The 19,975-nt window shown below is 43.2% G+C and overlaps 1 protein-coding gene across 2 annotated transcripts in view; it reads left to right on the top strand.

Annotated features, from left to right (window-relative positions):
• The first annotated feature begins 6,957 nt into the window (after nt 1-6,957).
• RNF19A (ring finger protein 19A, RBR E3 ubiquitin protein ligase) overlaps nt 6,958-19,975 on the top strand; it is a 482,643-nt gene continuing 469,625 nt past the window's right edge. Inside the window, exon 1 of one of the 2 annotated variants that reach the window (XM_069220555.1) lies at nt 6,958-7,246. The gene's annotated coding sequence lies outside the window, so the exon portion shown is untranslated. The remainder of the gene's footprint in view (nt 7,247-19,975) is intronic. The other variant, XM_069220556.1, reaches the window with a different exon arrangement.

Genomic DNA, 19,975 nt, shown 5'->3' with positions numbered 1-19,975 from the left:
AAAGGGTTGAAAACTTACTCCTAATAAGTCCAGGAGTAGAACTTTTTCCCGGGGATAAGAGAGTGTGTAGAAAAAGTTTTTTTTTTCCGCATGCTGATGAGGATGAAAAAGATGTTTGTTGTAAGGTATCAATAGTAGGGTAGAAAAGAACATGTAGCTCAGCGCCTTTCTTTTTTCCTGTACCAGTACACTAGTGATGCATTGTAAATCCTCAGGGAGGTTAAATTGCATAAGTTGACAGTCCCAGATCCATGTTCTAGTTCATTTATTTCCTTTATTTAATCAAGATTCCTAATTAAAATATATTTTTCCAATTCATTAGTTAATTGTATTTCTCACAAACTCAATGCAAACACAGCCAATATGTGTTTAAAGGATACTCTCCTGTTTGTCAAGGCCCAAGATTCCTAAGTGTTTCAGTTCAATATAGGAAGTAGTTGCACAACTGAGATATCTGTTTAGTGACATCACCCAGTAAATAGGTAGTAAAAGACTGCCTTCTTGCTGTGAGTTGCTGACCATTAAAAAAAACTCTGGAACCCTGGGACTTGAGAAAGATGAGCTCTGGGGCTGTCAATTTATGCGATTTAACCTCCTTGAGGATACTATGAGTTTTACAGATGTTTATTGTTACTGAACTCAATGGTACTCAGGTTATCTACTACAGAAAAATGAAAGGCTAAGTGGACCCACCAGGGTTTCAACCTGTCTGTATATATTTGCTCTTGTGAAAATGAAATTCACAAATGTTTACAAGGATCACGGTTTCCACATATAGGGCCTGATTCTAACTTTGGAGGACGGTGTTAAACCGTCCCAAAAGTGGCGGATATACCACCTACCGTATTACGAGTCCATTATATCCTATGGAACTCGTAATACGGTAGGTGGTATATCCGCCACTTTTGGGACGGTTTAACACCGTCCTCCAAAGTTAGAATCAGGCCCATAATGTAGTAAACCTTTGTGAATTACTGAAAGTCGTATATCTGCTCCAATGCAAGGACAAACATTTGTGGGTGCACTTTTGTCTCCTTCTTTTAGGAGTGGGCCCCTAACACATTTTCATGTTTAATCCACAATCTTGATATGGTAAACAACATTTTAAAAAGTGGCTGCTCCGTCATGATGTGTATGGTGATCCATGTTCACACGTCATCACACTGGGGTCACCTTAGCGTGATGACATGTGCATGCATGTATCACCATGCTTACATATGACCATGCTTACATATGTATTCATCATCGGCCTGCCTTTTAAGGTGGAGCCTAGCACACAGCACATGTGCTGTCTGCTAAAAGACATGTTGTGGCTGACCCAGAACACAGAGTGACTTGGAGCCCAACCGTTGCTTACCTTTCATTGGCTTTCCTTTTCACTCCCATTTGCCTGCTTATTATTCGAGTTCGAGCTTGAGACTCATGCTTGTCCCTCTCATGGAGAATTGCCTCTTTACTCAATCCCTTTTATTGGCGGCATCTCTGTTTCCACTCCTTGCTTTTCAAGAACTACTTTTTTTCTTTTATGTGAAGCACTCCGTGAAAGTGTGTTTTTTCGAGCAGTCTCCCTCGTGTACTCTCCACTTGCTCTGAGTTGCTCTGTTTCCTGTTTGCTTCACTCTACTCCCACCCTCTTGAGTTTGCGTGTGTGCTTCTCCTCATTGTTTTCCTGCGTTGTTGCTTTCTCCCACCTACACCCTCCACAGTACTTACTCCAAACCCCCTACCCTGTGTTGCTTCTGCATCCCCCCTGAATCTCCTCTGGGTTGCTTTGGTGTCCCCACTACCCTCATTTTACTTTTATAGAGATGTGCGAAATTAGTTGCCATTATCACTTCTTTTAATACATGACTTTATGCCCAGAAACACAGAAAGCAGGTCAAGCACTTGTGTCTGTGGCTTCAAACGCATGAAAACGCACAGCAGTGGACAAAACATATGACAAAAGTCAAGTGATCTCAGATTTTCTTGGGGAACACAGTCATGTGATTGGCTGTGGGACATAACATCAGTTTTCAATTGGCTGTAAGGCAACAGGGCTGGTACTGTTGAATGGGATTTGTCAGATAATTCCTCAGTCACGGCTCACAGCGGTCAGAAGGGGTGTGGCGGGGATAACAACAAACAATAAATTTGTTGCATCTGGCAGCATGAAAGCAACGTTAGGATTGTCCGGAGCTCCCTGGCTTGGTGCTCCAAGGCAGAGTGGGAGCCTCTGCCTGCTGTCTCTGAGAGCCCAGTGCGCATGTGTGTTTGGCTGGCCCGAGACGGCCGGCCAAACATACACATGCTCCCACCCTCCATCCCTCTCACTGCCCGTGATCCTGCCCCTGAAAAATAAAAACGATAATACAGAAACATAGTTTATTATCGTTTTTATTTTTCGGTTTGCAGCTGCTGGCAGTGGGTGACGCTCCTCTGTCATAGCAGAGGAGCCGCCGATGTAATTCCTTGCGACTGGTCAATGGCAATGTTGAAGGACTGGACTCGTTCTCGCACAACTGGACTAAACTGTGTCCAGTTCTGTGGGAAAATAAAGACTTGTGCAGGTTGCCAAATATTGGCATTTTTAAATAATATGTTGTGCTATTTTTTACAGTATTGGGCTTGGAATTTGTGTTAGCGCAGGTGTTGGGGTGCTTTACATAGCACTACTTACATTACACAAGGTCCAGCCCTGCCAAGTACCACGCATCAGGGGTTAGACTGCCACATTTTAGATCTGATGCCTGCATCACCGCAATAAAATGCATTAGTCATGCATAATCACAGCTTCTCCGAGTTTGTGCAATGGTCGCGGAAATTATAAACACAAAAGCCATCTTCTCACCTTGCCGTGCTGCTTGCTGCCTGCCTCAGCCTGCCACTGTAAGCAGTTTGACTCAGTTGGCCGGCCTGGAGTGGAGTCACATTGCTATGGTCACAGTAAAACTATTACAAAAGTTGATTCAATTTGTTTATTCTTTCCCCAAAGTGTGGTTTCCTTTAAAAAATAATGAGAGCAGGGTGCGGTCAGGCCCGAACTCGCCGGGCCAAGTTGATCCGGCAACTGCCTTCAGAAACAAACAAACAACACTAATTGTTGGGCACAGTGTTATGTGTATCTGGTTCAATTGATTCTTTTTCCGGTCACACTCTACTGCAATTGGCTAGGCGGCAGTTTGGATCACTTCCAAGTGGTGCCGGACAAGGCGGTGCCACGACCCCTCGCAGTGTGTGCCTGCTGCGAAGGTGGACGAGCGGGCAGCACGCGGGCATCGTGTTGAATGCTTTTGCGGTGTCGCCGATCCAGGGAGAGCAGACTCACAAGGCTCCACGCTCGTTCCTGGGCGCCATATGCTCCTTCACAATTCATTTTTGCCTGCCGGCCGCAGGATTTATAAATCATGCTGTTGACACTTGAGTGTCTCAACAGAACTTAAAAATCTGGCCTGACCTTATCTCTGGGGAAGTGTGCAGAGGGCCAGGGAGAGGGGTGTCCCCGGGTGTTCCTGCAGGTGCACGCATAAAAAGTGCCAGCAGAGCACTGGCCCGCCATACAAGTTACAGACTTGGGGCTGCTGACCGGACACGAGCGCGCCAGAGGCTGTGAAACACATGCTGACACTGGCTACCAGAGAGCTAGTGCGATGCTAGAGCAGTGTGCAACAGGCAAGCAGAGCCAGGCACACAGTAGGACAGCAGCCATCTACAGTTTAAAAATAGCAGCACGGCCAGTGAGCTCACAGGCCCATCTGCCGAAGAACACAGTAGCCTAAGACAATCTATGGAGGACTTCTGGTGTCACAGGTGAGCCAGCACTAGAGCAATCCACTAATAATTGTGGGGCGGAGGGGGGAGGGAAGCGGGGGTTGCAATGTTTGTTAGAGTGTGAGGGTGGAATCAAAAACATGGCTGTGCTTAAAGAACAACATATTCTCTAACCATTTTGTTGGTCTTTCATCTTCAGGTACCTAGAACGATAAAACACGCACATTAAAGAAATGCACATTTTATTTTATGTTTACTTTATGAAAAGTCAATTGGTTAATGTAATAACTGCGGATATTGTGTGGTGTGCAGGGTCGGACTGGGACAAACAATAGGCCTGGGCCCCCCATTACCAAACCAGATAGGTTAAAAGTGGCCTACGTTTGGAAACTGGGCCAGTTTTGAACTTGCAAAGACAGGCTGTATCAGTATTTTGCACTGTATGTGAAACTACATGCATTTGTGTTAGCTACAGGTACTGTTTGTGGCAATATCAGGTAAGCCAACAGCAAATACCGGCCCACCTGGCCATAAACCTAGCCAGCAAACTCACACAGCCCACACACTGTTCTGTCAGATCAACCCATCAGGCACTGCTTGTGATCTACACACCTGTCTGACTGTGTGCGTGTGTGTGTGGAGGGCCGGCTTTAGGACTGGTGGCGCCCTTTGTGACAGTTTATTTTGGTGCCCCCCCCTTAACCCCATGACCTCCTTCTCGGTTTCACTCAATACCACCGGGCAAATGTGCCCCTCATCACTCCATTGCTCCCCTTTCACATACATTCATGTGTTTTAAAGCACTTGTAAAGGCTAACTTTACTAATCCACTCAGCTATCCACAGAAAATATAGGGGCATATTTAAGAGCCCGTAGCACCGTTCTAACGCCACATGAGCGTAACGCTAATGTGGCGTTAGAAAGCCAGAAACGCCATGCCATATTTACAAAGTGGCGCAATGCATGCATTGCGCCACTTTGTAATCCTTTGCGCTACATTATGCCTGCGCCAGGCATAATGTATGCAAAGGTGGCATTCCCCCCCGTTAGGGGGCAAAAAAATGGCGCAAAGAAATCTGACAGATTTCTTTGCGTCATTTTTTCACTGCACTTTTAACGCCAACTAAGAGCAGGCATTAAATTAAAAGGAGGCTTCCGTTGGTTACAACGGGCCTCTGGCTGCTTTGTAGGGTTAGTGTCAACATTTCTGACGCTAATCCTGCAAAGCGCCAGACTAGCGTAAACAATTTTGATGCTAGTCCCCTAACTACCGCCACGGTGCACCATATTTTAAATATGACGCACACATGGTGGAGTTAGGGGGGCGCTAAGGGGCGCAAGAAAAGTGGTGCAGCACTTTTTCAAGTATGCCCCATAGGGGCATATTTAAGAGCCCCTAGTGCCATTCTAATGCCACATTAGAGTCATTTCTTTTTTTACGTTAGAAGGCCAAAAACACTGTGCCATATTTACAAAGTGGTGCAATGCATGCATTGTGTCACTTTGCAACCCTTTGCGCTACATTATGCCTGTGCCAGGCATAATGTATGCCAAGGGGGCATCTCCCATTAGGGGGAACAAAAAAATGACGCAAAGAAATCTGTCAGATTACTTTGCGTCATTTTTTCCCTGCATTTTTTTAAAGCCTGCTCAGAGCCGGCATTAAAAGGAGGCTTCCGTTGGTTACAAGTGGCCTCTAGGTGCTTTGCAGGATTGGCGTCAACATTTCTGACACTAATCCTGCAAAGCTCCAGACTGCTGTAAACAATTCTGACCCTAGTCCCCTAACTACCTCCATGGTGCGCCTTATTTTAAATAGGATGCACACATGATGGTGTTAAGAGGGCGCTATGGGGTGCAAGAAAAGTGGCGCTGCACTATGTGCAATGGCACTTTTCTTAAACATGCCCCATAGTTCAGTTTTTTGCAGCAGGCATATTAACCCTCTATTCTACTTTATGTAGAGTCAAAGCTGCCGGTAGGCAAAACTCCCATCTCTCTCCTTAGCAGGAACATTAATCACAAGAGGTATCTTGACATTTTAATTGTTTCCTGAAGGCTTGTCACCCAAGGAACTTTAAAGCAGGGGCTTTTAAATCGCAAGTTTCTTAAGTGATTGCTAAACACAGCACCCCCCTGTGGTCAGTGGTCAGTGCCCGGTGCGGCCCCACCGCTCGCACCACCCACAAGCCGGCCCTGTGTGTGTGTAACCAGATTGAAACTTGGCTGACGCAGTTGGGAATAGTGTCTTCTCTAGTCATAGTGCTATGAGGTCCAAGCCTGTGACTGAAAGAGCTGTGAATATGCAATGATCTTAGAAAGGGGTTGTAGGTTAGTGGTTTTCCATTTCAGTGGTTTTGCATCCGTTTCAGATGTTTAAAGTCACACATTTGACAATTTAATCGCACTCATACGATCACCGAATTCATGGAAATGTCAGACATATGCAATTTGAAAACATGGCAGCTATGAAGGTCAGATTCATTTGTAGGCATGTGAAGGTTACGTGATTTGCCCACAATCACACTATTCTAGGACTGAACTCAAAACTAGTTCCCCAGGTTCAAAGTCGGCAGCTCTAGCCTGTGTGGCTACATCTTCTCTACCTGTTACCAATGTTAAAAATTAAGGTGAACAGCAATTTCCTGTTGCAGGTGACTCTGCATCTTTGCCAATAAACCCGAATCAAGCTGAAAACTCCCGATGTTTAAATCCAAAAACAGCTTCATCTGTCGCCATCCTAAAATTGACTCCAATTGTTTTCACTTTCTCTTTTGAAATGTCATGTTTGTACCTGCTTCTCACCTCCCACGACTAGGGCACAAGCGGAAGGGAAAGGGAGCACAGATCCGCTGGCAGCTGGCTCACACTGGAGGCAAATAAAGCGCTGAGCAGGAGGAGGGGTGTCTTCTGTGCACCACCTCCCTATGATAGCTCAGCCATTCAGTCAGCTTAATTCCCGACTGTATCATTCTGGCTCAGCTCCTCCATCCTCGAAGTAACACAATTGGGCTGGTCGTGGGCTCCCTTTAGGCTAGAGGGGCGTTAGCAAATCTGATTTCACTGGTCCACGGGTGGCTGTGGAGCACCAGCGTGTGTAAGTCAGAATCGTAGCCGCATCTTCCTGCCTTCCGCGAGTGGGCGGGATCTAGTGATGTCAGCACAAGGATGCTGACTGTACTGGGTAATTGTTCCTGCCTATCACCTGGAGCCAGCATCGCGGCGTGAGGTGGGGCAGCCAGATTCCGCCCCTTAGCAACTTCTGCGGCGGATCGCCACTCGGCCCGTACGTCACTAGGCACGCGTCATCTCCTGTTGCCCTCTCCGTTCCTCCCCCTCTTCCCGAGTACCGCGACTGTCGGCTCCGGCCTACGCCCCACCCTATGCCGCTGCTGCAGGGTGCCCCTTGCGAGTAGGTCTGAAGTAGCCCTCCGCGCCTCCCTCCGGGACTCCGGCCCCTGTTCCCACAGCCTCTTCCGAGGCCACGGCGAAAGCGGTGAGTGAAACTCCTACGTGCTGCTAAGTGAGGTTGTCCCCCGCAGTAGGGGCTGCAGTGCCACCCCCTACCCACCCCTGCGGAGGTGGGATGCGACAGCCTTGTGGACCCGCAGCGCTCATGCTTGGCAAGAGTAGTTTTCGCTCAGCTTAGTATGTGTGACATTTTCGAGTGACACTTTTTCCGCAACTGTTCAATTTTAAATTCCTTTCAGGAAAATACCCTATAGTTCAAGGTAAGGGTGTAGAAGTAAACTCACATCGGGTGCAACGTTAAACCTGATGTGTCTCCTGTCTACTTCCTTTTGTGTACATCGACCTTCCTGGAATTCTCCGTGGAGCAATAATGGTAAGCACAAGTAGTGGCGTGCTCGCTGGTTTATTAAAATCAATGTCCTGTATTTGTCACTAATTTGTATTATAAATCATACACGAAATCCATTATATAACAACAATTGGGTAATCATTAGTACGGCTGTTAACCACTCTTTCTTGCCATCCAAATACAACAAAATCCAACGTGGAATAGTCTCTTAAATGACAACACTCTTTTACGTTCGTTCATCCAAAAATGTCTTCCTTTGAACATAAACTTTGTGATCGTCTTTTAGGGACTGGAGAAATCAACGTGGCAGTTGAAGGACAACTTAGTCTGGGGGAAGTTAAAGAGTATTCATTTCGGTTTAAAATAACATGAATTCTACATTCGCATACATTTTGATTTTTAAAACCCAAAAATGCTATTTACAAGTACAGTAATAATTACACAATTCACATTCCAATCGTTGGTACTGACAACCCTTATATATTGATGACCTTTCGATAGTTACATCTGAAGTGAGCTTCCTGCTTTCCTTCGTTATGGTCTCATCCGTATTCAAAATAACCTAATTTCGTCATAAATAAATCTGGATCAACGGCACACTGGCCTGCCCGCATAGGGCAACTTGCATATATGTGTGTGGGTATATACTTTTCCAAAAGTTCACGTCAGTGTTCTAGAAGTGAGCAACCCAACATATTAACTCGAGACATGAGCCAAACCGTGAAACAAGCTGATTAAATTATTTGCCAAGATTAATCCCAGGTTTCCTGGTTCCAGTTTGCGTAATTCACCTACTAAATAGGTATGTGTTTTCTGTCACCTGTTTTATGTGAAAGGTTAATACTTTGTTTTTTAATTCTCGGCACAAGAGGTTAGATTGTGGGTGGTAGATAGAAGCCGCTTGAAAGCTCAGCTAGTTTTGGGCTCAAGAGGATCTTGAGTTGTCAGAGCCAAATACCTAGCTCCAGACTTCACATCTTGTTAGTTTGCAAAGGGCTTAGAGCCCGCTGGTTGTTTACCATTGGTTGCCTTTGTCGACAGCGCAATTTCCTTTCTGCTTTTTAATCAGCCCGTGCCGACTTCACTTCCTCTTCTTGTGTTTTATTCCTCCCCTGGAGCACTGACCAAGTAATTACAGCTTCCTAGCAGTGGCCAGTGTCCTTCCACTGCTCACTTGCTTTCTCGGGCACTTTTTTAATTTTAATGTTGCAGGATTCCATCAGAGTGAATGTGTTTACAGGCCGACCGTCCCACGCTTGTGTTGTTGTTGATTGCCCTGTTATTGTTTCCCCATCATTATTTGCCTAGTTGTTGTTCCTTGCCCCCCACCCTCCAGTATTGTTACTTCTCCTAACACCCGTGGCCAGGACTAAACAAGCATTGGCAATGCCAATAGTTATTGCCTATGTGAGAGCTATTGGCTTTGTCAGTGTCTTTTCGCCATGTTGTAGAGCAGCATGGCTGTCAGCAAATAAAAAATGCCAACATATTAGAAGGCTTATCTTTTGCATCAAGTTCACATTTAGGTTTGGAGGGAAAGTGAATAAGAGAGACGTGGCAATACATAGTTTCAGTTGTAATGGAACAGCCTTCTAAGCCCTAGAATGTTTATCCACAGTATTTGTTATGTGTACACTATAGGCTATATTTTAGCAAGGGAGATTTATTTTTTATTTTTAATAACGGCTATAAACAGAGCACCATACTTATAATGGAAGCTCCTGATGGTTTTCTTAATGTTCCTCTTTCTGTCAAGCAGAAACTGCCAAATTAGGCATTTATGTTGACCTCAAGCTAAGCGTTTGTCTTGACGATCTATGGGTGCTTTTATCCCAGAAGCCAACAGTGGTCAAAGTTACATTTGTCATTCATAGTGATATGAATTCATTGAGGAATTTCATGCACATAGACATTTTTTTAAATGAAAAAAGAATAGTCTCTGTTTTATAGAATTTTCATTTTTGCAATACGTTTCTTTGAGTTAAACTGCTAATGTTTGTGTACTTGGTCAGAAACTCGATTAAATCCTTTCTCAAGCATGTTTTTATTTTTATTTTATTTTTTTAGTAAATTAAGCTTACTGTTAGACTCTGAATGCTGTAGTAAAAACTGTAAACTTAATGTAATAACTGATTCCTCCTTTCCAAGAAATCCACACACATATTTGATTTGGAAATTAGACTTTGTTGGACGCTACTCTGCTTAAATATTCTACCTCTAAAAATCTTAAGTGAAAACTGGTCCAGATCACTAAGGAAGGACAGTGTCTGTAACCTTTGTAATTATGGTGCGCTGAATTTGAGCAAAGTATTATTTGTTTGTCCCTTTTATTAATTCTTTCTCTTTCTGGTTTTAAATTACAACGCCGGAACAGCAGCGGCAGCCCTTCATTTACTGTTTTCTCCACCTAAAATGTTTTGCACACAAGTTTTTACATTGTTTACATTTTTGCTTTTTATCTGTATTGATTAGGTGCCAATGTTACTTTCTGAAGATGTTCTTTACTGTTTCCTCACTTGAATGAAGTGTTTTGTATATGCTTTTTTTTGTTTGTATGTTTTTAACTCTATAAGTATTATCTCTATACATTGAATGATATATTATTTATTGTAGCCATTTATCTTGTGGATCTCATAGGCGTTCCAAATCTTGAATTAAAAAAAAGAAAAGTACACTTGAATCTTCAACTTGCCTTTCAGAAGGTAATACTAGGATAAGTTGGCGCTGCTCCTCATACATTTTAAGAAGGCTTTCAATACAGTTGATTGATCTTACCTGTCTGGTGTGCTGGTAAAAGTGGGGATCGGACCCAAATACTGCAGCCTGGTACGAATTTTCTAATCTAACCTGTCAGCTCGGGTCCAGGTTAATGATGTGGTGTCAGATGTCTTTCCCATAAGACCTGGGACTCGTCCGGGCTGCCCTCTGTCCCCACTTCTTTTTGCATTGGTGATAGAGCCTCTGGCGAGAATCTTAAGAGGTGACTCCCTGATACAGGGATGGGTCTGGCCCACTGGACGCAACGACCACATTGCATTATATGCGGATGATGTCCTCCTATATCTGGCCAACCCAGTGACAGCGGCCCCCGATGTTTGCAGCTTCTGAGTCTCTACACAGAGGCATCAGGCTGGCACTTAACCCGGGCTAATCCGTCTTGGTTCCATTGCACCCTGCAAGGGACTGCTTCGACTGGCAACATAATATACCCATCTGTCGCATCAGCTTCCGCTACTTGGGCATCCACATCGCCTTGGAGCCTGAATTGGTGCTGTCCCTTAACGTTACACCCCTTACTCGTAAGATTAAAGAGGACCTTCATAGATGGCAGGCAGTTCCCTTCAATGTCGTGGTCAGGATAGCCCTATATAAAATGATGATACTGTCCCGATTTCTCTATCTCCTCCTAAATTTTCCCCATGCGATCTCTAGGCACTGGCTTACTGAAATGGCCTCTGTGACGAAACATTTTCTGTGACACAGTTTGCGCCACCGCTTGGCTTTTTCCACCTACCAATTTGCACCTATTGGGGGGGGGGGGCTCGTTATGTCCAACCTATATCTTTATTACCTAGCCTCACAATTGTTGGTGGTCGAAGACTGACTGGGACGTGGTCTCGGACCCGACATAGAGACTTGAGCTCCTTACTTTAGGGTTTCCCCATATTCTGATGCTGCTCAACAGTGCCCTGCTTCCCAACATTATTCCTGAGGTGACCCGGACCGTGTTCATCAGGTGGAGGACTGCATTACGCTCCACATCCTGGTGGTGTAAGTTTACTCAACAGACCCCCTTATGGCACGGTATGTGGCTCAGGGAGGTATCTGCTCTGGAGGAATTTGGCAAATCTAGGTATTGCAGTGTATATCCGTTCAGGGAGACCTCTGGAGTGGCTCACATATCCTCTCATTTCAAGCACTTGGACAGCAGTACTTCCTTTCCAATACCCAATTCCGTTCGTACCTGCAACTGAGACACGTGATGAGGGTTCATATTCCGCCTGACATGGTGCTTCCCGAATGTAGTCCGGTGGAAGCTAAGGTTATGATGGGTGTACTGGGCAAAGACGGAGTGTCCCAACTGTATGGCACCCTGAGTATTAACCCATTAGACCCACTGACGGGCCTTAGATCTTGGTGGGAGGGTTGGCTGGGGCAGCTAGAGGACGAGGACTGGCAGGGTACCCTAATGGTCCCTGGAGTTCTGACCATGTCATTGCAACGTCGACTTGTCCAGATTTTCTGCCTACATGGTGCATGACGCTTATCTTACCCTGGACATGATGCACAATGCGGGGCTCCAGGCTAGCTCTCATTCTCTTCGCTGCTCACAGCCCTGTGTGGATTTTTTCCATATGGTGTGGGCCTGGGCCTCGGCCTGGGCCTGTCCCTGTACAGTATGGTACTGAGAGGCGATTGTCACTAAACTTTCCATCATCCTGGGTGTTGATATAGACATGGCTCTACTACGTCTTCCATGGTGTGGGGAGTAACCGGGCAGATTGCACCTTTCTTGGGACGGCTCTGCTGGTTGGGAAGCAAGACATTGTAGCCAAGTGGACACTTGCAAAGCCCGCTCGCTGGCCCAGTGGTAGTGTGGCATTGACTGGTGCACCCAAGGGAGAAACAGGTATATGAAGTGCGGGGTTGCCCGGCCAAACATGATGAAATGTAGGGTAAATGGAATGGAAATGTGGAATCAGACGTGTTATGAGAGGACTGCCAGGGGTACCCATAGTCCTGCAGTAAGATCTACTGACTATTGCCCTGTAGGGTCATGGATGGGCCCAACTGTGAATTATTGTGTATGTATTTTACTGATGGATTTTAATGTGACTTGTTATATCTTTCAAAAAAACAATAAAATTGTTAATAAAAAAATACTTGCATAAATTACACAGAAAGTAGGAATTCAGAGCATCTAAGCAGCGTTGATACCACACTGTTTTGATCGCACAGTTTGGATACGGGCAACAACTGAACCACTGCCTTAACCTTCAACAGCGTATCTATCCTTTTACACAGTTTCTTTAAGTGACAATAACACTGAAAACCCAATTATCACTGTATAGGTGAATGAAAATATGTAATAGATGGCCTCGTGCACACCAATGAATCATCCTAATTCAAAGTAGAGTGCTCTTTGCAATATCAAATGATATGGAAATGTTGGCACATGCATGATGCCTGGGAGAGCTTCCGGGGTATGTGGTGTTCTAGCCATAGGAAGCAACCAGTGAATTAAAGACAACATTGACAAAAGCCTTTGATTTGCTGGCTGCACCCTGGCTCACTTTATGTAAACCGTGGCCTAATACACTCCTCTTCAAATGTTCATTACTATTTTACTTTCAAAATTGCTTGCAAACATAGAGGAATAGTGGCGTGCCATGCAGTAGGTAATACAACAAGCTTCTTAGCAGTTGAGGTTATAACTGTGCCACTGATTAAGTACAGTAAGAAGCACCAGTAGAACCAGAGTCTGGGGATTCAACTATGCCATAGAGTAATCTTTTGGGCCAACACTACGATAAATTAGAGGTTTCACAGTTCCTCTTATAATCACTGCAGGAAGTATGCGTTGTTAGACGTTTCTCTCATCATTAAAGTCCCAGAGACCGCTCAGCAATATTAAAGAGAAGATTGCATGTGGCCTTCATAAATCAGAACACTAGCTAAAGACAAAGTTTTCCTAACAACAAGACGTTTTTTTAATTGACATTTAATAATCATACAAATTAAATAAAGCAAACCAAAAATTAAAGAGCATTACATCACAACATGATATAATAATGTGCATGAAGTATCCATAGGAACAGGTTCTCAGTAGCGATCACTTAGTCTATCTAAAGATGGGGGGTTTTCCCCATCTAGTAAGAGAATCTTCTTTCTAGCAAGACGTCTAGACTCTGGGGTAGTTGGGTTGAACATTCAGGGCTAAGTTTAAAGGAGGATGTGTGAAGGTTGTAACTTGATTTGGTATAACACAATAGTCATATAAAGACTGATATGTTCCTGTACAACGCATCAGCTATATTAATATGTACAGCATTAAGAACAACTATGGCAGGAAGATCTCTCAGATGGAACAAAAGTATCAATAAATAGCACCTGCTTTGCACTTACTATATTCACAATTGATTATTGATTACAATTGCTGGGTATTTTTTAGAAATTGAATCGTGATTTCCTCACCTAACTAGTTACTTCTTAAGAGTACGATTTATGATCACTGGCTGATTGTAAAATTTGAGAAAATTATAAATACACAGTATGATGAATGGGACTGTGAGAATTATAACACTAATAAAATGAGGTATCTCATTTTCAGCAAAAGGTTATTCACACAGGAAACCTGCTGTCGCCTGTTTATGCTTTGAGAGAGGCCTAACCTGGATATTGCCCAAGCCAAAGGTGCTGCTTTACAATGTCACTTATTTCAAGTCCAGAAGCTCTGGATCTTGGTATTGAAAGCAGGAGACTGATGGGTCTCTCTCTCTTGGTAGAGATGTCTGTTGTAGGCACACAGGACCTGTCCAGGCCATCTTTGAACATTAGGATTTGGCTAGCACACAGTACAGCCATGTACTGGTTCTCTGTGCAAGCACGGCAGGTTTAAGGGGTTTGCCAGGGTTTGTCTTGAAAATACTTCTTCTGGTGCCTGGACTGATGAGTCATGATGTACCTTTGCTCAGTGCTATGCTGGAACTGGGTTAGTTGGTATCAAGTAAGAAGGAAGGGTTTTCAACAAAGTAAATAACCATTTATAGGCTTGGTGAGGGGACTATGCTTAAAGTGTCTCTGTGTGTCTGGATTTATGTATATGTACCCCTTATGTTAAACTATCCAGGGTTCATACATTGTCTGATTGTGTTGTAGTTTCACTGCCTCAATGGTTGTGTTCTGTAAAGCAGTAGCTAAGTTATGTATGAAAACCTTGTTGTTAACAATAGAAGCACACACACCTCTCTGTTCAGTTGTAGGCACTGTTGTGATCTTCATATATTTACCAAAATATTTTACTTTTAATCAGTTGTAAATTCTCTATAGCCAGTCCTTTTCTTGTATTTAGCATCTCATGACTTTGTGGTCGATCATAGCAATTATACTTAAAACATTAAATTCATATTTAGTTTCTTGAACCTGCACACCACCACCTCCAAACCCTACTTAGAGGGCCTTTTTAGATTCAGTCTACAAGACCGTGCAAGCTATCTGGGTGCTTAAGGCATGTAGTTGGGGTACCAAGAACTTAAGATGGTTTGCGTCCCCTTCATTGGCTGGCTTTACTGTCTCTCTTTTTTGCTTGTTTTCTTTTCAATGGCTTTCCTTGGTTTAGCCGGTCGATCTTGTGTTTCTCCCTTCATTGGAGCATAACCTCTCTATTATCGTTTTGATTGGCTGGCTTCTGTGCTTCCTGTGCTCCGTTCTAGGGAACTACTTTTTTCTTTGTGTAAGCACTACATGAGAGTGCATGTATTTCCTGCTGCCTCCCTTGTGTGCTTCTCTTGATCTTTCTCTCTGTTTCTCTTTCTCGTCTTCCCTCCACCATTGATGTCACTCGCTCCAACAGCCTCTCCCTACTTCGTTCCCTTCTCAATTTTCATCAGGTATAGCAGTTGCAGTTTGCTGCCAGATTAAGAGACCTACAGTTATCTTCAAACTACAAAGCGGAGTGTGAGCAAATGAAAGGACAGCAAAAATGTCACATTCCAATCTGATCTCAAGTTTCTGCGTTGAACTGCAGCCACTTAAGGAAGGCTTCCTAATCAGTGTTTCGAATCAAAATTACGTTAACATTTATTTCATGGGTTTTGGTTATGGCGGAAATACAAAAAAAAAAAAAAAGCAGAGAACAAAGAAAACTCCATTAGCCATGTAGGAGAAGAATGTGTTAGATCGCTGTCATCATAAATCCTCAGCAGACTTCCCCAAGAGCAGCCTTGCAATAAATGCTTCATCTTCATTTGGATAAAGGCGTAAAAATGAAAATAGCGCTTTGCTTCTGTTGTCAGAATCACAGTAAACACTTGCATGCTATTTCCTTTAGTTGTCTTTTGTGGAGTCCAAAATCTGTCATACAAATAAGAAACTAGGTTGGTCGAGAAGTGACCATTACAATACCCAAAAGAATGCTTTGGATTTAGACACAAGCAGAAAGAAAATGTGCTTTCTGGCTGGGAAGAGTCCAAATGTAAAATAATTCAGGAGCTCATTACCACATTTTCACCTACTTGAAAATTGCTAGCATCTCCTATTAGCCAACAGGCTAGCTCAGTAGGGTAACAGCTCACCCCTAAAAACAATGTGATAGGCCTGTCACAAGTTCGAATTCGAACAAGGCCACTTAAGACTTCCGATCGTAATAAATCGAGTGCTATTGCACTAGGTCACAGTCATATTTATATACATCACATAGCATCTCCTGAAGATCGAAATATACAAACATCTGATGATTACTGTGCAAACGATATGGGTCCAACATGTTTAATTCGCCTAAAATATGTTCATGTTTCTGCCATTTTCTTGAGCTAATGATATATTGACAGCAACAGTTCTGCATGCTGTAAGGGACCATTTGCTATCTTTTGTTATTTACAATGTTGTGTTGCTGCTGGTCTATTTATTTGGTTCTCTTTTAGGTTACCGTGTTAAGTTTCATGAATACGTCTACGTTGTTTTCAAGTTTTAATTCCCCTGTGAAATCTCCTGGTTTTGTTAAAAGGTTGGTTTCCTGCAAGCGCTATGACTCTAGCAAAAAGTACAAGCTCAAAAACAGTTCTTGAATCAGGTTACTATCCCAGATATTATGTATAAATTGGGGTTTTCCAATATACACGATTTTTAGGTTGCAAAAGACCTATTGTGAGTGTAGAGTGTGCTCACTACTTACCATTGGTTAGCTTTATTGTCACTTGCATTGATTTTTAGGGTCGAGCCTGCGTTGCATGCGCTTGCGCATGCGTATTGCAGCGAGACGCTTTAGTGTTTAGAAAAGGGCTCGGAGCCCTGTCGACGTCACGTCAGTGTTTTTGATTGGTTTGTGGGCTTGCCTAATAAAATCTGCTTGCTTTCATTAGTCGAAGGCATGCATACGTCATGCTTTTTCCGGTGGCTAGCCCTCCTCGAGCGCATCGACCAAGTACAGAAAACATGCGAGGCTCGCTGTTTTCTTTCTGGCTGGTGGACTACTTTTTCTCTAATTTACTAGTGCAATTTCGCTTGGCAGAAGTCGAGCGCTTTACATAGTTAATTGCACTTTTTCGGGTTACGTACATATGCACTTTTGCCGATAGGTGAAAAGTTGGGTTAGGAATTTACAACGCTATCAGCTCCTAACATGAGCAAACGCGAGACCCGTTGCATTCCAAATGCTTGTTCCTTTTGTCTCTATCCTTCGCGCTCACTGCAGCACTTTGAATTGGCTGGCTTATGTTAACTGTTATACTTTTTATTTTCAGTTTTTATGGCCAGGAAGTTCCAGTAAGAAATTTACAACGCTAATAGCTTAAACTCGAGCAAACGCGAGACCCATTACATTGCAAATGCTTGTTATTTGTTGTCTTAAGTCTGCCTGTCTTTCTCTTCTGTGTTTGTCTCTCCCCTACAGCATTGTATCTTAACTTTTTTGTCTTTCTACTCTTTACTTTTCAGGGGCTACATTTTTCTCTTTTACTTAAGCACTTCATGAGACTGCATGTCGTTTCCGGCTTTCTCCCTTCTGTACTTTTCTTCTACTATATCTGCTTTGCTCCATGTTGCTCTCTGTTGCCTGTGTGCTTTAATCCTGTCCCTCAATGTTATACTTGCCCTCATGTGCTTCCTCTCTCAAGATGCTTTCTTCTTCATGTGCTTCTCCCTAGTGTGCTGCTTTCCCCTTCTTTTGCAAATTGCTGCTGGAGTATCATTCTTAAAAGCACTATTTCCCAACTTCTAAATATATATATTTTTTTACCAATCCCTCTTTGGATTGATTAAAAAATAAAAATTGCACCAGCATTATTTTATAGGTGTGCATGAGTAATAGAGCTTGCTGGTCCATACAAAATGATGTGATTACGCCATAGTGCCTTTTTATTGTAATCTTTTCACCATGCTTAGCATCTTGCCATGCTGTACAGTATGGCTAAAAGGCCTTTGCAAAGCCAATAGTTCCCAAAGTCGAAATGTATCTGTTGCGGAGTAAAGAAAAGTTACTTTTCTTTAATGATAACTTTCTATTGAGGGTACTCTCAGATTGATTCATAAATGACTAGCTTGTCCTCTGCTTATTAGATGTTAGTTGATTATACTGAAGAATGAGCATGGGCTAAACTGTTCCTTTTAGGGCTGAGCTTTCTGAGTCAGCATGGACTCCACTAACAAATGAAACGAGTAGTCTGCCTCTTTTTAGGTCTCTCACACGTATAGCTTAAGCTGTCTGTTGTTAAGAGATATTATATGGGGGATTACCAATACTTGAAGTGGGATCTGGGTCAGCTCATTGCTTATCATTGGTATGCATTCTTGCCAGTTTCATTTTCTTGCTTCTTATTCTATGGCCTTCCTTACTTATCTTGTATTTGTTTGTTCCTCTTAAGCACAGCCTCCTTACCGTCCTTTTGATTGGATGGTTTGTATCCACCTTGTTGAGAATTACTATATTTTCCTTTTAGCACTCCCGGGGAGTGCATGTGATATGTTGCTCTTCACAATCCCGTGTGTGCTGTTTTACTCTCCACAATCGCTACTCTACCCAACACGCTTTATTACTCTCCACCAGTTTTTTCATTGTTTCCCTCTGTGCCTTCTTGTGCTGCTTGGCATTTATTACTATTATTTTTTGTTGTTGTAACCAGAGAAAGTTATTCTACAGCTTTAAAAGCATTGAGAGGGTGTTAAACAGAGACGATCCTTGCACATGAAGGGTTCTAGCTCCAATTTTCTTGTAACGGAATGGATAGTAAGTTGTGGTTTGCAGATCTTAATCTTCTGGATAAATGGAAGAATGAACAGTTTTGCTAAATAATCTGTTGAACGTCTGTGTACAAGAATATGGTCCAGATATATTGATTTGGAATTCACTGTTTGTTTCATTGGGAGGCTTCAGAGCAGGTGTTGTATGATCTTGGCACACAGGACCCGGTGTTTTGAGATAGTGCACCGCTGAAGCACTAGAGTGTCCGTTTTTAGGTTGAGCCCGCAAGTGTTTTGACCTTTTGTACATATTGTGGGATTTTAACCACGCCTATGTCACACCCATTACTTTCACTTGTTCGTGGACTTGCCTTTCAAAAATCACATGATGTAATTGATAAATGCTTTACATTTGTCCCACATTGAGCCTGTTTTTGTCACGCCTTGCAGACTGACCCTGTTGCATGGATTATTGCAATATTGCCAATACACTTCAGTGTGGGCAAACTTTCTTTTGTCTCTCCCCTTCGTGCTAAATGGCAGCCATGACGTTCACAGCGCGAACAGGCACAGCAGTGTGAACTCAGTCGGAGGTATTGGATCGCTGGTCACATTGTTCACAGTTACCTAATCAGTAATTTCTTGTGGCTCTCCCCTTAAAACACTTGAAATTGGTGAATGCTTTACGTAAAACAGAAATCCTCAAAGTGAAAGTGGCTCTCCCGGCACAGCAGGAGACTCGCTACTACAATATTCACTGCACTCGGGAAAACTCGAACCATAATGCTTTGCAGGGCATTACTTTTTCAAAACGTTTTTGCTCATAACTCTGCCTGTAGTTGTCCTAGGACAGTTGGACCACCACCAAAACATTCATGACAATGTGCTCTTTGTGTCTACATCATATTTGGGTCCCCACACTTGATTAGTGGGAACCACAAAATAATAACCCCTCCCACCATTCAGTGTCTGTATAAGCTCTCTCGTGGCTGGAACTTTTGCTTTACACCTAGGAGGTGCTTGTGTTTTAAGGACCTGGTTTGTAATATCATTGTTATATGCCTGCTACCCCTGAATATATGTAATGCACTATACCCTTTAAGGGTAAATATATGGTTACATTGTATTATTTATTGCCATTTTTTTTGTGTGGTTATGCCCTCTAGGGGCTAACTATATAGTTATATGACCATGTTTCTTACAAATGCTATTGTCATTGTGGTGTCCTCTAGAGCCTGTTCTAAGCTTTACAGTCCTATCAGCATATTAAAATATTCATAGCACGGAAACTTGTCCCATAATGCTTTGAAGGCATTACTTTTACAAAACATTTTTGCTCATAACGCAGCCTGTGGTGGTCCTAGGACAATGGGACTGCCTTCAAAACATGGACCACAATGTTTTCTTACGGTCTACATCATCTATAGGTACCCACACTGTTAGTGGGGGCTCCAAAATTATAACCCCTACCACCATTCATTATTTTTTAAAGCTTTCTCATTGCTGGAA

The sequence above is a fragment of the Pleurodeles waltl genome, chromosome 2_2 (assembly GCF_031143425.1).
Source record: "Pleurodeles waltl isolate 20211129_DDA chromosome 2_2, aPleWal1.hap1.20221129, whole genome shotgun sequence".
In the NCBI taxonomy this organism is placed as follows: Eukaryota; Metazoa; Chordata; class Amphibia; order Caudata; family Salamandridae; genus Pleurodeles; species Pleurodeles waltl.
Note: the sequence above shows the minus strand (reverse complement) of the source record. Positions and strands in the feature narration are given on the sequence as shown.